At 45.8% G+C, this 17,847-nt stretch overlaps 1 long non-coding RNA gene across 1 annotated transcript; it reads left to right on the plus strand.

Annotated features, from left to right (window-relative positions):
- Positions 1-9,686: 9,686 nt before the first annotated feature.
- On the plus strand, positions 9,687-10,624 carry LOC118560548. Its single transcript, XR_004929429.1, has 3 exons — positions 9,687-9,818; positions 9,911-10,245; positions 10,316-10,624. It is a non-coding gene; the product is annotated as an uncharacterized LOC118560548 (long non-coding RNA).
- The last annotated feature ends 7,223 nt before the right edge of the window (positions 10,625-17,847 follow it).

Genomic DNA, 17,847 nt, shown 5'->3' on the forward strand with positions numbered 1-17,847 from the left:
AAAAAAAATGGAAGAGTCCCACCAACTCCACAGTCCCGATCCTCTTCACTCAAAGAGCAAAAATATTAAAGCAACTCAGTACCTGTGTCCTGTGCCCAAATGGACCTCCAAAGCGATCAGATGAAACAGCAGCTCAGGAATGATGCAGTTGGGATTCCAGGTGCTCTCTACGGGCTCCACATCTCCTGGTCCTCAGTTCCCACGGTGCCAGAGGTACTCTGAGCGACGTGGGCACTCAGAGTGACTATCTGGAGTCCGTCTTGTGTTATCCAAGCCGGTAACAGTCCTCTGCAGCCCTTTTGTTCCACTTTAGCAGCGAAACACCAGCTTACAGCAGTCCAAGTTAGCGAACAGCTAGGTTAGCTTCGCTCTTACTCTCAGGTAAGTACAGCAACCAAGAAAAAACAGGCACACCCCACCACAGCTTCTTGTTGAAACTCTACAGGGTCCTGCTACCTTGCATGCTGTTTATTAAAACTTCTCCTGTCGACAAGTTCTGAGCTTACTCACTTTTTATCTCCACTAACTGCTTCTCCTTGGCTATTTCCTCAATTGCTTCCTCCTCCACCCTCTGCTCTCACCTGTGTTTTTTCCGCCCTCTCCTCTGGTTCTTTTCTCCTCCCCTGTGCTACCTTCACTGACCGTACTCCTGTAGGAAAATACAATTTTCACTGGCAATTCACCACAAAATACAGAACTTATATTAAACAATGCAAACATATTTGATAACTTTGTATGACCTTTGAAATGTTAATTGAAATAAAAGGATATAATAAACAAACTTATCCTTGCCATCTCTTATATTATTACTATCCGGGTTACACCCTCCCCCCACTAAATGTCTGGTGTCCTCAACAGACTAGCAAAGAACTACAAGAACTCAGGGATAGGATGAATCTTATAAGAACACCCTATGGATGTTAATCTTTACCTATAGTAATGACAACCCCTTGATGGATAATAGTAATAGGCTGATCTTTGGGTTTCCCTGGTTCATCATAGGTTAAGCGAACCACTGGTTTAATTTGTCTCTTAGGCCTTAAACTAGAAGTGTCGTACAACTGTTTACGAGTTTGTGATTTTGGAATTTTGACCGATGAGCCATCTCTAGAATTCATATCACGTTGTGGGGAAGAATCTTGTTCATCTTCTTCAGATTGTTCAGCCTCTTCAGGTATATCCACCACTGAGTTTGCCTCAGACTCACTGCCCTGAAGGGATTCCCTATCCTCCAACCGCAATTCCCCATCACTGCCATCAGTAGAATCTTGTTCCGCAGCAACATTGTCCTGTTCGTTCACAGTGGCCTCTTGTGCAGCTGTCTCAGAATTGAAGATGTGCTTCAATCCTTCTTTCACTCTTTTCCGAGTGTAGTAACGTTTTGGAGGCTCATAGTACGAGTATTCCTCGTCCGAGGCCAAATCAGAATCCAGGGGTGGTTGAGGTTCAGACACAACTGTAGCCTGCTTTGGTGTCTTGTTTTTTGTTTTTTGTCCATTAAAACGAGGCTGGCCCTCTGTAGTGGTAGGCAATCTCACTTGTTGGTCAATAGGCAGGATGTGATCTCTGTGAATTGTTTTCAGATGACCACTTCCGTTCTCTTTCTTCAGTTGATAAACAGGAAGATTGGGCATTTTCCCAACAACCTTATAAGGTATGGGACTCCATCTAGTTTGCAACTTATGCTTCCCTTTCAGACCCCAGTTCTTTAGCAGGACTCTGTCTCCTACTTCCAAAGACTGGAAACCAACTTTTCGGTCATAACTCGCTTTGTTCTTTTGATGGACTTTGTCTGCTGTCTCGGATGCAAGCTTATAGGCTTGATGGAGGTCTTCCTTTAGCTTTGCCACATAGTGCGAGTGACTCTCATCAGCTTTGTCAGTTGTTGTCTCAAAGCACAAATCTACTGGCAATCTGGCTTCACGACCAAACATTAAAAAATAGGGTGAAAATCCAGTTGCATCACACCTGGTACTGTTGTACGCATGGACCAAATAAGGAACATGCTGACTCCACTGACGTTTCTTTTCTGTGCTTAGAGTACCCAACATCGAAAGCAATGTTCGATTGAACCGTTCTGGTTGAGGGTCTCCTTGTGGATGGTATGGTGTAGTCCGTGATTTTCTTATCCCCATAGTTTTCAGTAAGTCTTTAATAAGGCGACTCTCAAAGTCTCGTCCCTGATCAGAATGGATACGAGCTGGTAAACCATAGTGGACGAAAAACTTGTCCACTAATGTTTTGGCCACGGTTTGAGATGTTTGATTCTTGGTTGGGAATGCCTGAGCATAACGTGTAAAGTGATCGGTCACCACCAAAACATTGCTCATGCCTCTGGAATCCATCTCCATCGAGAGAAAATCAATACACACAAGATCCAACGGACCACTACTGGAGATCTGGTGAAGTAGTGCAGCTTTCTTGGCAGGAGTCTTGCGTGTTATGCATTCACCACAACTTTTAATATGTTTCTCAATGTCTTGACTCATTCTTGGCCAGTAGAACCTCTGACGGAGTAAGTCCAGAGTTCTCTCTATGCCTAGGTGTCCCGAGTCATTGTGTACGGATCTTAATACACCATCATGGAAAATCTTTGGCAGGACTAACTGATGGACCTCTCCACCTGAGTGACGCTTGGTGATGCGATAAAGCAGACCATCTTTCAATATGGTCAATTTGTCTTTCTCTCTCTTCAGAAGCGACAGCTCTGGGCTGGTGCCGGACCACTGATTAAGCTTAACTGCCCGGACAGCTGGACCAATGACTGAGTCATCTTTTTGCGCTTGAACAAGATCAGCTTTTGATACATGTTCCAGAGACTGCAACTCCATTCTCAGTGGGAATGCATATATATCTGGTATGCATTCTGGTAAAGCTCCAGTTTGGTCTACACATCTTGTTGAACACTCTGGGTTTTCTGATACTCGCAGTCTCCCACAAATGGATTTAACAGCTGCCTCAGGTATAGTCTCCCATGCAGTGTCATCGACAAAATTTCTTGAGAGGATGTCCGCATCTATGTTGTGCTTGCCTGGACGATAATAAACATCAAAATCGTACGTAGACAGAGCAGCCAACCATCTATGTCCCACTGCATTGAGTTTGGCAGTGGACAGAACATAAGTCAAAGGGTTATTGTCAGTACGTACTGAAAAGCGCGCCCCATAGAGGTAATCATGGAAACGATCCACCACCGCCCACTTTAACGACAGAAACTCAAGCTGATGTATAGGGTACTTCTTTTCAGACTGACTAAGTTTCCTGATGGCAAATGCAACTGGCCTTAGTTCCTCTTCTTGTAGCTGATATAGTACAGCACCCAGTCCCTTGAAGCTAGCATCCACATGTAGCTCATAGGGCTTTGTAGGATCAGCGAAAGCTAGTACTGGTGCATGTGTTAGGCAGTGGATAATCTGATTAAAAGCTTGTCGGCAGCAGTCATCCCACCGTTCCCCAAAGGGTTCTGACTCTTTCAGGTAGGTCCTATTGAGATCTGGACTCTTTTTCTTACTCTTCTGTGTGGGAGCATAACCCTTCGTCAGTTCAGTGAGGGGTCTCATAATTGCTGCATAATTAGCAATAAATCTCCTATAGTATCCACAGAAGCCTAAAAAGGATCTTAGAGACTTTAGGTCATGGGGCTGAGGCCAGGTGGTCACTGCCTCAATCTTCTGTGGATCCGGAGAGACACCTTCAGCAGACACAATGTGCCCAAGGTACTTCACCTGGGGTTGACAAAATTGGCATTTGTCCAGGGAGAGCTTTAATCCGGCTTCCCCAAGACGATCCAAGACTTTAAGGAGTCGCTCCTCATGCTCCTCCAGGGACTTTCCAAATACAATAAAGTCATCCAAATATACAAGGACTTGAAGGAGGTTCATATCGCCCACTGTTTTTTCCATTAGTCGCTGGAAAGTCGCAGGCGCTCCTGTTATTCCCTGCGGCATTCTCTCGAATTGGTAAAAACCCAATGGACAGATAAAGGCTGTCTTCTCCTTATCCTCTTCTGCCATGGGAATCTGGTAGTATCCACTACGCAGGTCGAGCACTGAAAACCATTTACTGCCAGACAGAGAATCTAGGGCTTCATCAATGCAAGGAGTTGTATATTGGTCCGGGACTGTCCGACTATTAGGAAGTCTGTAATCTATGCACATCCGTATTGTTCCATTTTTCTTTCTAACTATAACAATCGGTGAAGCATAAGGGCTTCGTGATTCTCTAATAATACCAGCACAGAGCAACTCTTGCAGATGTTCCCTTACATCCTCAATGTCAGCAGGTGCAAGTCGACGAGATCTTTGGCGAAACGGCCTTGTGTCGCCCAGACGGATGGTGTGCTCAACGTTCTTTGCAAGGCCCACATCCCATTCATTGACAGAGAACACGTGGGGGCGTTCCGCTAATTTCTTCTTCAGCCGGTCTTTCCATTCCTCAGGCACAGGTGATTCACCAAAGTCAATCTGGCTGCTGTCAAATACGGCTCTTTCTTGTTTCTGGCAAGGCACAGAGATGACACTTTCAACACGGTAAATGTGACCCATGATGGTTCCGATAGGAATAAGGGTCTCCCTGGCAGACTGATTCTCAACCAAAATCCTAAAGTTGCTAACTTGTACAGCATGTGAAGGCACCACCATAGGTTGCAACAAGACATCACCTGGCAAAGGAGCTAATGGAGAGGAATCAACCATCAGAATCTCCTGGCCCAGTGCCTGATGAAGATTAACCTTGCAGGTTATCTGCACCTCTTTTCCTGGGGGTAGGGACAATGGACTGGACCCCTGCCAACTCACACATCCAACATGGTCATCTTGGGAACCAAGGGTGATAGAATGTGTGAGAACATTTGACGTTTCACCTTAAACTTGGATGCCCAGCGTTTTAGTGATGTCCCGCCCCTCTTTCTTGCATTCCTGTACCAAAATGCGAACATGGCTGGTGTTGGTACCAACAATGACAGGAATCTGCTCTTCTTTTGGGCTTGGACAGATGAGGGCAAGAACCGGCAATGTATGTCTGACACCTGTTATTTCAGCGGGATACTCAATGTCCACCACAGCATACCCTAGGTAGGGGTAACTGGCATTGGACTCACTTAGACCCCAAAGATCAAGGCCAGTGACTGGGTGCACTGGGACAGAGGACAAATGGGTGTTGTACCAGGACTCAAATATTATGGTGACCTGCGATCCACTGTCGAATAAAGCCTCACAGGGCTGTCCATTCACTTTGAGTGGTACTAGGCTGGGTGGTCCAATCAGTCCTTCAGGGATTCCAGCCGGAGTGGGAGAAGTCAGAAGACCCTGCTTAACATTACAATTAGTGTCAGTGGTATAATTGGATGAAGCAGCTGGATTTTCTTTCATTGTTCGAATAGTCTGAATGAGCTTTCTAATTACCTTGTTCTGATTTTCAGGATTTTGACACTTTGCCACAAAATGTCCCTTCTCTCCACAACGGTAACAGAAGTATTCATCCAACATGTTCCTGTTTCGATTGTGGGTTCTTGTTGTTGATGTAGCCTCTATGGCTGCCACCGAAGGAAGTTGGATTGAGGGTTCTGGACCAGTAACTTTTTGGTCTACCTTGTGCTGCAATCTTCTGACTTGTTTCTTCAATGCAGCCAGTTCGTAAGTATCACTGCATTCACTGGACTGCACTGGGGGCACCCTCTTCTCTTTAGTTTCAGGGGACTTAGATATGCAGGTGGCCAACTTAGTCTTGAGCTCTTTAATTTCAGCTTTGAGATTTTGTATTTCTGTTTGTTGTATTTCAGAAGATTTTGTTTGCACACGATGGACAGATGAATTAATTTTTCTCCTCGAGGCCTCATACTCTTCCTCTATGCGGATCTCACTTAAGAGCTGAAGGAAAGTTGGGGGGGAGGACTTTCTTTCTCTCAGACGCAGTTGAATTAACATTAGGTCAGAAACAACAGCCCCTCTTAGCAGTTGCTCTAGGCGTGCCTTGTCTTTGCTATAATTTGTTAATCCTCCTCTCTGAACAACTTTAGTGAGGGCCCTCTCCAAGCGCCTCAGAAAATCAGACAGCTTTTCCCCTGGCTGTTGCTGCATTAGACGAAATGCAAAATAAAGATAGTCTCCTGATTCAGCACTGCCAAATGCACTTTCCAACGCCTCCAAATATTCATCGGGACCTGTTTCAGGGTTCGACTCACGAACAGATTTAGCAATCTCTAATGCTGGTCCCTTTAAGCTTTCCATCAGCCTGCGCCTTTTTTCCTTGTCAGTGCAGTCACTTTCTTCCACCATGAGCCATGCCTGTTCCAACCAGTGGTCAAATGGCTCCTCACTGGGAGGAACTGGCAGATTCCCTGAGAACAGCCTCAGACGCCGATAACCACCTTCCGTTTGTGGTTTACGTGTCTTCTCCAATAGATCACCCACTGCTTGCAATATGGACTCAGTAGAATTTATGGGGGGATCAGATTTATGTTGTGCTTGAGAAGGGCTGGAAAATAAGTTTTGCACATCTTCCATAGTCTTGCCCTCAGTTTCCAGGAGACTTCTCACCTTCTGAGAGAAATCATTAGGAGTTGCACTTTCACCAAGAGTGACTATCGGCCATCTTTGACCACTGTCCGGCTCCAGCACTTCTGTTGGTGCATGCTCTCGGGGTAGATGTTCTCTGCATTCACAGAGCACCATACGGCAGCTCAGGGAGGTGTGAAACTGACGGCCCCTAACTCTTACTCGCCCCAAACATTTAATAGTCTCTAATGTTTCTTCTATCTTGGCTATCTCCACTTCTTCTGGAACCATTACCAAGAGAGCATTAGCTTCTTCCAATCCTTCACCCCTACACCACCTTTTCAGTTCTGCAGTTAGCCCCGAGCGATATGCCATACTTCAAACAAACCACAACAATAAAATATGTGAACTAGCTACTTTAAGTCAACTTTTTTTTTAATCTTTTTTTATTTATTTTTTTAAGTGTGTTGGTCATTCAACGCTTCAAAGAACCCAAAAGATCCCAGCAGTGCCTCCATTTATGTAGCCCTCACTTAAGGTATATAATAGATAAGTGAGGTTTGGGTTCTTAAATCTCCATATACCCTCTTACTATTTAGTTTAAATATCTCTAAAGCTTTTGGATCAAGCAGCATTGAACACTACTAAAGTAAATTACACTACACACCCTGTAAATAGACCATAGTAACCCTCCTTTAATTAGACACAATTAATAATATAAAAAGATGGCAGGTTTTTGGAAATGCAAACAAAACAGTAAAAACATAATATTGTCACCCGTACCATGAATCAATGAATGCACATACAGTGTAAACACCAATCATATAATCAGTATGGTACACCTAAACCTAATGCCGGCAGAAACTACCTCTAAGTTGCAGGCCTGATCAACTACTCAAAAAAAATGGAAGAGTCCCACCAACTCCACAGTCCCGATCCTCTTCACTCAAAGAGCAAAAATATTAAAGCAACTCAGTACCTGTGTCCTGTGCCCAAATGGACCTCCAAAGCGATCAGATGAAACAGCAGCTCAGGAATGATGCAGTTGGGATTCCAGGTGCTCTCTACGGGCTCCACATCTCCTGGTCCTCAGTTCCCACGGTGCCAGAGGTACTCTGAGCGACGTGGGCACTCAGAGTGACTATCTGGAGTCCGTCTTGTGTTATCCAAGCCGGTAACAGTCCTCTGCAGCCCTTTTGTTCCACTTTAGCAGCGAAACACCAGCTTACAGCAGTCCAAGTTAGCGAACAGCTAGGTTAGCTTCGCTCTTACTCTCAGGTAAGTACAGCAACCAAGAAAAAACAGGCACACCCCACCACAGCTTCTTGTTGAAACTCTACAGGGTCCTGCTACCTTGCATGCTGTTTATTAAAACTTCTCCTGTCGACAAGTTCTGAGCTTACTCACTTTTTATCTCCACTAACTGCTTCTCCTTGGCTATTTCCTCAATTGCTTCCTCCTCCACCCTCTGCTCTCACCTGTGTTTTTTCCGCCCTCTCCTCTGGTTCTTTTCTCCTCCCCTGTGCTACCTTCACTGACCGTACTCCTGTAGGAAAATACAATTTTCACTGGCAATTCACCACAAAATACAGAACTTATATTAAACAATGCAAACATATTTGATAACTTTGTATGACCTTTGAAATGTTAATTGAAATAAAAGGATATAATAAACAAACTTATCCTTGCCATCTCTTATATTATTACTATCCGGGTTACATAAAAGATTATGACAGGCAAAGAAAATGATTTTAACTGTGTAACCTTACAAATGGCAACCCACATACTAGCACAAGGTGTTTCTAAAAGCTCCAAGGAATATATGTGACAGAATTATTCTTATTATTTATCTTATTTACTATGTTCATTGCATTTATCATATATATTTACTCTTTACTACTAAGACGTTTTAAGGTTTTAGATATTAAAGTGTATTTCATGTGACTGATCTTTCTCTCATCGGTGCAGAAGGCCTGCAGAAAGCAAAGAACTATGTTGTGACTATAAGTGTTTTTATGAACTCTATTCAGCCATCTGGACTGCTTACGGATAACTGAGCTGTGTGAACTGCTTGGTACTATCTTGAAGGTCACAGTTGTTTTGCTTATCCCTACCCCTTAGCTTGACAATGCCTAATAAAAAGAAAGGAGTGGGCAGAGTGCTTTAGAGCTAGTTTTGGAGATCTGTATAAAGCATCTCAGCTCCTCTCCTTGCAAGATAATTTGAAAACCAAACCTAATTGTTGTCTCTTCTTGTGTTGTTAAAAAATGGTTTAGGTGTTTGAACCTGACAATATGTGATATGAATATTTGAACGAGTATAAGTAATGATACAGGTGCTGCTCTATTAGCTTGGTGTTAACGTAGTTCTAAGTAGTGTTGATATGTTTTATGCTGTTTGCTAAACTCATGGTGGTCTTTCAAGAGGTGTTGTCCAGGGGCAGTGGTGTTTGACAGATGACAGCCACTGTGATGCAGAGGCTGACCAGAATGCTCCGTAAACAGTCACCTATGAATAAAGACGCTGACACTACAGGCACTGATGGATCACACCTACATATTAGGAGAATGTATGTGACAGGGAACACACTGGCTTCCTGGAGTATCTTCGTCCTAGCGATGAAGTGATGGGAGACAGAGTTTTTAACATCAGAGATTAGCTGTTTGAGAGATTTAACCTTGTTCTACAAGCATAGTTACATCCTCATCAGACAACAAACAGTTGTCTGATGAGGATGTAACTACCTCAAGGGGGTTGCAAATGTCCACATACATGTGGAAGAGTTACCAGGAGCCTCAAAGTTTTCAAAATACTCTCCCTGGCTGTACCATCAACTTAGTATATAAAATGGAGAAAATCTTAAGAATGTGTGCGGCCCTTGTGAACACACAGGGAAAATCATTGATAAGGATCATGACTGAGCAGGGAAATTTACATGTCAAAAAGATCCTGATTAGTAATATTTTACTGTAAACCAGTGGAATTATAATACACAAGAATGTGTTTTGGATCTCTGCTTTTCAATATTTCACTTTGACTATTGTATATCCTTATTTTGAGACCGTTTAAATGTTTACATATACAAAAATTGTGTCCAACTAAAATGTGTATTAATACATTTTGCAATCTACTTCACTTGCTAATTGTCGGGGGGGGGGGGGGGGTGTAGTGTCAGGGTTCTGTTTGTGTGCCTGCTTTGATTACCTCCACAGGTGGTGGCTGAAGGGGCGTGCCCCACACCTGCAGCTCGTCAGAGGCAGCTTCCTCTGGTTTCTTAAGTGGAGCACGGACGGACGGAAGATGCCAGAGCCTTAACCAGTCATGGTACGACGTGGCCCTGTCCCAGCCTTAGTTCCTGCTTGTAAGTCTTCGTCTTTGCTTTGGACTAACTTTGGTTCTCCTGTTTTTTGTCACAGTTTTTATGTGCATGGATGCACTCACCCGTCTTGAAGCCCTGAAGATATTTTTGAACATGTGGAATCATCAGCTCAGATTTTGCTCTGGTGCTCCCCCTTGTACTCCCTTGGCGTTACCAAGATGGGCTCGAGGTTTCCCCCTCCCGGATTCCACAGACTTCTCCAGGATTCCTGAACTCTGGTTAATCCGTCTGTTGCTCCCGTCAGTTGAGGTTTGCTTCGGATTCCTCGCCAGCTCCATCTGCCGCCCTCCAGAAACCACCCCACCATCTAGAGTAGGCACACAAGGTTCCCGAGGCGCTACTCTTCCCCAGTTAGGTCTCTCCTGCTACATGGTAAGCAGCGTATGATTTGGCACGTTCCTAGTTCTTGCCTTCTATTTATTCTCTCCCCTTTCTCTTACAGTCAACCCCGCTTTGACGTTCAGGCCTCGTCCAGGCGATTATATTCTTGCTTCATTTACTGCCTGTTTATTCCCCGACTGAGCTTAATAAAGAACAGTGTTAATATTGTGTTTGTTTGTTGGTTCTTCTTGAGGATTTAGGACAGTTTTAATTACAAAAAACAAAATGATTCATAATGACTCAGACTGCTCAACTGTATTAATCTGAACTTCAGTCCTTAGCTAGAACTAGACAACAGTAGTGGCACTTTTTTCCCTCCAGTGTGTGGCCTAGACTCCCGGACACACACAACTGGCAATCAACACGCACATCCCCCCTGCTAACCCTGCTGCTCCGTGTTGCCCTCAGCGTGGTGGAGATATGCACGCAACGCATTTACCGATCGAAATTTATAGGGTATCCACCTTTGCACACCACAGCAGTCAGTCACTTCGTGTTACTGCTACTTCCTTCTTAGCGTCTCAGCAAACTATGCGCTCACACGCGAACAATGCCCCCTTGAGGGAAGGAGCGCTAATACATTTGTCATCCTACAAGTCGACTTGCATAACCCTTCTTAAGGAGAAAACCCCTGTGCAACCCTTGTACATCACATCCACCTGGTTACACATATACCAAATTTTATTCCATAAATGCTTTAGAAGCCAATGTTTTTACTAACTCTTTAACACTGATAACAAATAAAATAGAAATAAAGTTACAACTTTATTCTAAAGCTATCTTACATTTTAACGTGATGAGCTTGTAGCAAGAGCTTTGAGTCCACATCATAATGGTAAAATTTCAAACTTCAAGCCAGTCATTTGATATCCAATTATAACATCAGATCAATACCAAAAATGTGGCACTGCCATATTTGTAAAATTAACTGACCAGCAATCTAATCACAATGAGGCCACAGCTAGTAAGTTTTTTATTCAGACAATTCATTAGTCTACCTTCCATTAAATCACGGCTGCATCACTGAAGGACTTTCCCCGAACCTGCAACACAAGAGCGCTCCAGCCGCCTCAGTAGTGCCAGTTGATGTAGTCAGGATCCAGCAGAGTGAACAACGGACTTGCTTTGGCTTGAATGGACATCAGCCTTCATGAATACCAGGTTATCGATGTTACTATTTATTAACACCGTCCTAACTTTTCCACTATGGAGGTATGCCTCGGTACATTCGCATTGCAGAGCCATCCGCACCAAGTGACAACATAAAATTGTCATGATTTTGTCGAGGATGAACCCGGACACAGCACGCACACATAGAGTAGGATTTAAGAGAGTTTATTGCAGGTGGATGGTGGTGACATGAGGAACCAGAGTCTGTTACCAGTCGGAGGTGAAAGATGCAAGAGCTGGCTGGCAGATACGGAGTCCATGACACTGAGGTATGGCAGTCCATGAAACAGAGGAGAGCTGGGCTGCCGCAGAACCAGGAACAAAACCGGAGACCAGGACGAAGACGGAGGAACAGGGATCAGCAGCGCAGCCAAACAAAAACCAAACTAGACGAGCCGGGAACCAAAGCGGGGGAACAGGAGCAGACAGGCATGATGGAGAGGGACGAACATTACGAGCCAGCGACGAGGAAACAAACAAGGTGAGTTTATAAAGGGAGCCTGACAGGTGACGAAAATGAAGACTAATTAGTGTCCCGACAGGTGTGACTAATTGCTGAAGGAGGGTGAGCTGAGTGAACTGCATAAATGACAAGAAAAGAAACCAGACAAAAGCGTACGTCATATGATGCCACTTCTTTATATGATCCTCTCAGTCATGAACAGTTTGAGTATGTGGCACTGAGCTGCTACTTTTATTGCTCTGTAATTTTTGGAAACGTTGGTGCGATAGTTTACCAATTCAGTCAAGCTAATGTTAGTTAGCCTAGGGAAGCGCTGAAACCGAAGTGCTGCACAAACAAAACTTTCCAGGGTGGACTTGAGTCCATCTTTCTGGATGGAGTTTGTTCTCCCTGTGCATGCGTGGGTCCTCTCTGGGTCCTCTGACATCCTCCCACAGTCCAAAAATATTACTGTTAGGTTAATCGGTCCCCCTAAATTGTCCTTTGGTGTGAGTGTGTGCGTGAATGGTTGTTTGTCCTGTCTGTCTCTGTGTTGCCCTGTGATGAACTGGCGAACTGTCCAGGGTGTACCCCGCCTCTCGCTGGACAGCTGGAGATAGGCACCAGCATCCCTCGTTACCCTAGCAGGGATAAGCGTGGATGGATATAAATAGATATATATATCCGGGTTGGTGCACAGAAAGTTGCAAGTGTGATTTTTCAGCGAGAGACTCTAGGGGGGTTACAGACTCCTCAGTCGTCTCATAAACACGTTGATTACCATCACAAGTAATCAACATTATAGAAGAGGATATATTAAGGAAAAAATTGTACTTATGGCTTTAACAACTGATGTTAAAGCCAGTTTTTTTGTTGTTTTTTTGCTAAGGGGCCACAGAGGAGATGACCTCATGGACGGGAGCTGCACATAAAAAATAAGGTGAGGGGATTGCTTTTAAAATATCTGCAGTTAAAATGTAACAGAATGTTATGGAAATGAAGAGCAGGGAACATGTTAAGGTAATGGATATCTTCAGCTAAAATGCACTAGCTTATTGGATCTATTGTGAAAAACTCCTTAATAAGTTACATAGGAACATAAATTGTGGTGTCTGAGAGATAAAGGAATAATTCCCCATGGAAGAGCCACTTATTTCTTTCCAGAGTATGACAGCATGTGAGTGTGACAATGACGAAATGTAAAAATCGTAAAAGCCCCAGAGCGCAATCCAGACTTTTTGAAACAGTTCAAAATGCACCAAAAGGTTCAGTGCTGCATTGTTATTAAGATGTGTTGAATTCTGTATTTAGTCTGTGTCAATCAAAAGAAAAATGGGTTGAATATTTGGGACTTATTTAGACAAACGTAGCAAACAAAATAAAAGTTTTATGTAAAAAAAAATTAATTCCTGTGCTGCAATAAATACATACACACACACACACATATATATATATATATATATATATATATATATATATATATATATATATATATATATATATATATATATATATATATTTGTGTGTGTATATGTTATGAGGATCGATTTGTTAAATCTAAACATTGTTGTCTTCATTATTTCATAAAACCGTGTCACTTGTGAACCTTTAGGAACAGACTTTTTGGGGGAGTATTAAAGAGGTAAAATTAATAAAATGAGAGAAAAAAGTCCTAGGTCAATAAAGTAAAAATAAACAAACAAACACAAAAGTGATAATGTTATGATAAAAACATCATATCATGAGAATTAAGGGGGAACATTTCCAGAATACACACAGTTTGCAGAATTATTTTACTCCTGGAGTAATAGGGCCAGGTTAGATTATTTTTAATATTTTTATTCTTTAGGAGAATAAATTCAGGAGAATGAAGCTAAAGGGATACGAAAATAAACTTGTAATATTACAAAAAAAAATACTATGAATACAAAGTATATTCAGAGATTAAAGTCCCTCTGATACTGTTTAAGTGACTGAGTAACTGCAGATTTGCCACATTTAAGATGGCGGACGCTCTGACGCATCGCAGCATAGGCAGAACCCGCCCAACGACGCGTCTACTCTTATATTATGTCTATGGTTATTCCTGTTATTCCACCATGGATGAATAGCGGAAGTTGATTTAAGTTTACTGGAAAAAGAAAAACAATTAGAAAAGAAAGAGGTGGAAAATTATATTGGAAATGAGTATGCAGAATATATACAAATATATACAGATGCTTCTAAAATGTCAAATAATAATATAGGAATAGCTTTTATAATTCCGGAATTAGATATTATGAGAAATAAAAGAATAACAGACAAATTGACAGTATATACAGGTGAACTAATGGCTATTTTAATGGCTCTAGAATGGGTTGAGGAAACAAGAGAGAGAGTGGTTGTGTCATGATTTGTCTTTGGATGAACCCGGACACAGCACGCACACACAGAGCTGTTCTTGAAGTGAGTTTTATTGTACAGAATGATGGGTGAATGATGAGAGGAACCAGAGTCTTTATGGACGGAGGTGAAGGGTGCGGAAGCTGGCTAGCAGGAGGAACACGGGGAGACTGACCCGGAGGAGACTCGGGAGCGAAGGACTTGAAGGCGTTGAGCAGAGTTACAGAGCTGAAGACCGTGGAGCGGAGTTGCTGAGCTGAAGATCGTGGAGCGGGGTTGCTGAGCTGAAGATCGTGGAGCGGGGTTGCTGAGCTGAAGATCGTGGAGCGGGGTTGCTGAGCTGAAGATCGTGGAGCGGGGTTGCTGAGCTGAAGATCGTGGAGCGGGGTTGCTGAGCTGAAGATCGTGGAGCGGGGTTGCTGAGCTGAAGATCGTGGAGCGGGGTAGCAGAGCTGAAGATCGTGGAGCGGGGTAGCAGAGCTGAAGATCGTGAAGCGGGGTAGCAGAGCTGAAGACCGTGGAGCTGAGTGGCGGAACTGAAGAACGTGGAACCGAGAGCTGGAGAACGTGGAACTGAGTTGCTGGAGTGAAGAACGTTGAGCTGAGTGGCGGAACTGAAGACAGACTGAGCTGGAGTGAACACTACGGGCCGGCAAAGAGAGCAGAAAGAGGTATGTTTAAATAAGGGTGGAACCAGGTGGAAGCAGTTGCGAGTTAATTGCAGCCTGCCAGGTGAAACCCATCAGGCTGCGCAGTAACGAGAGAGAGGGAGAGAGGCTCAGCATGCAGCCCTCACGCTGCATCCTGACAGTACCCCCCCCCCAAGGCCGGACACCGGACGGCCCAGAATCTCCACGCTGGGTGGGTGGAGGGGGCCTAGGAAGGCGGGCAAGAGTCAAAACTGAAAGACCAAAGAGCCAGCAAACACCAAAGGGGCTAGAGAACACGGGGAACCGAAGGGACCAGAGAACACGGGGAACCAAAGGGACCAGAGAACACGGGGAACCAAAGGGACCAGAGAACACGGGGAACCAAAGGGACCAGAGAACACGGGGAACCAAAGGGACCAGAGAACATGGGGAACCAAGGAACTAGAGAACACCAGGGGACCTAGGAACCAGAGAACACTAGGGGACCTAGGAACCAGAGAACACTAGGGGACCTAGGAACCAGAGAACACCAGGGGAACCAAGGAACCAGAGAACACGGGGGAACCGAAGAGCTAAAGAACACTGATGTGCCAGAGCACAATTAGGGCGCGGCACATCAGGGAAAGGTACGAGCGCTTGACAGCGCCGGGGGAAAGAGCGAGCGCTTGACAGCGCCGGGGGAAAGAGCGAGCGCTTGACAGCGCCGGGGGAAAGAGCGAGCGCTTGACAGCGCCGGGGGAAAGAACGGGCGCAACACAGCGCCAAAGGGAAAGAACGGGCGCAACACAGCGCCAAAGGGAAAGAACGGGCGCAACACAGCGCCAAAGGGAAGGAACGGGCGTACGGAAACGCCAAGGAACGGGCGTACGGAAACGCCAAGGAACGGGCGTACACAACGCCAAAGGGGAAGGAACCGGCGTACACAACGCCAAAGGGGAAGGAACCGGCGTACACAACGCCAAAGGGGAAGGAACCGGCGTACACAACGCCAAAGGGGAAGGAACGGGCGCACCACAGCGCCAAAGGGGAAGGAACGGGCGCACCACAGCGCCAAAGGGGAAGGAACGGGCGCACGACAGCGCCAAAGGAGAGGAACGGGCCAACGGCAGCGCTAAGGAAGGTAACAGGCGTATGAAACGCCAAGGGGGAAAGGACAGGCGGACTGACACGTCAGAGCTCAACAGCGCAAGAAAACACTGGAGCACAACTAACGTACAGAGACACCGGGGGAAAGGAACGGGCGTGCGAAAACGCCAAGAGCAAGGAACGGGCGTATGGGAACGCCAAGGGCAAGGAACGGGCGTATGGGAACGCCAAGGGCAAGGAACGGGCGTATGGGAACGCCAAGGGCAAGGAACGGGCGTATGGGAACGCCAAGGGCAAGGAACGGGCGTATGGGAACGTCAAGGGCAAGGAACGGGCGTATGGGAACGCCAAGGGCAAGGAACGGGCGTATGGGAACGCCAAGGGCAAGGAACGGGCGTATGGGAACGCCAAGAGGAAGGAACGGGCGTATGGGAACGCCAAGAGGAAGGAACGGGCGTATGGGAACGCCAATGGGGTAAGGACAGGCGGACTGACACGTCGGAGCTCAACAGCGCAAGGAAACGCTGGAGCACCACTAACGTACAGAGACGCCGGGGGAAAGGAACGGGCGTGCGAAAACGCCAAGAGCAAGGGACGGGCGTATGGGAACGCCAAGGGGAAGGTACGCCGGAGGGTGAGGGGAGCGCTGGGGCCCAAGGGACGAGATCGCCGGGGCGTGAGGGAACCGCCGGGGCGCAAGGAAGAAACTCGCCGGGGCGTGAGGGAAACGCCGGGGCGCTAGGGTAGAGATCGCCAGGGCGTGTGGGAAACGCCGGGGCACAAGGGTAAGATTGCCGGGGCGTGAGGTAAACGCCGAGACATAAAGGGCGCACACAGCACCAAGGGGAAAATATAGGCGTACTGCTATGCTAGGGTTCAACAACGTACGGAAACGGTGGAACACAACTAGCATACAGAAAAGCCAGGGAAGAGGACGGGCGTATGGAAACGCCAGGGAAAGAACTGGCGCATGGAAACGCCAGAGGAAGGTACAGGTGGACCATAACACTAGGGCTCAACAGCGTATAGAAACGCTGGAGCACAACTGGTGTATGGTAACGCCTGGGGAAAGAACTGACGTATGGGAACGCCAGGGGAAGCAAGAACGGAGGGCGTCCTAACACGCCGGAACACGAACGGGGGCGTTCTAACACGCCAGGAAACACAAACAGAAGGCGTCCTAACACGCCAGAATCAGGGAATGCGCCGAGCAGCAACTGGCCGATCGCACCAGAGGCTCAGCCGGCGACATGGGAGCGCCGGAGGGCTCTGGTGGCGGCTTGCATGCGCTGGGCAGCAACAGGCGGGTGCGCCAGAGGGCTCAGCCGGTGACTAGAAGCGCCGGAGGGCTCTGGCAGCGCCTAAACACAGGGGAAGACACGACAGGAGGACTAGGCCAGGGAAAACAATGGACTACTATACTAAGACGGTGGCTACAAGACTAGGACGGGGGCTACAAGACTAGGACGGGGGCTACAAGACAGACGGAGGCAACAAGACAGACGGAGGCAACAAGACAGACGGAGGCAACAAGACTAAGACAGGACTCGAGGGGAACTACAGGGGCTAAACGGAAAAACCAAAATAAACCAGAAAACTAAGAGGGGGACCGAAACCCAGAGCCAAACCACAAAACCAAGCAAAACAAGGAGACGAGGGCAGGTTCAACCAAACTGATGAAAAACTAGATAACTACAGCTAAAAATAGGAACACGAGCAAAACAGGAAATCTAAGGTGAAAACTAAAAATTCAGAACCAAAATTCGAAAGCCTAAAGGGAAACCTAGAACAATTGGACCGAACTGAAAATATACCCAAAGCAAAACAGAAACTCAAATACTTTTAAAGAAAACAGAAAAAACC

Source organism: Fundulus heteroclitus, unplaced genomic scaffold, assembly GCF_011125445.2.
Source record: "Fundulus heteroclitus isolate FHET01 unplaced genomic scaffold, MU-UCD_Fhet_4.1 scaffold_45, whole genome shotgun sequence".
NCBI lineage: Eukaryota > Metazoa > Chordata > Actinopteri > Cyprinodontiformes > Fundulidae > Fundulus > Fundulus heteroclitus.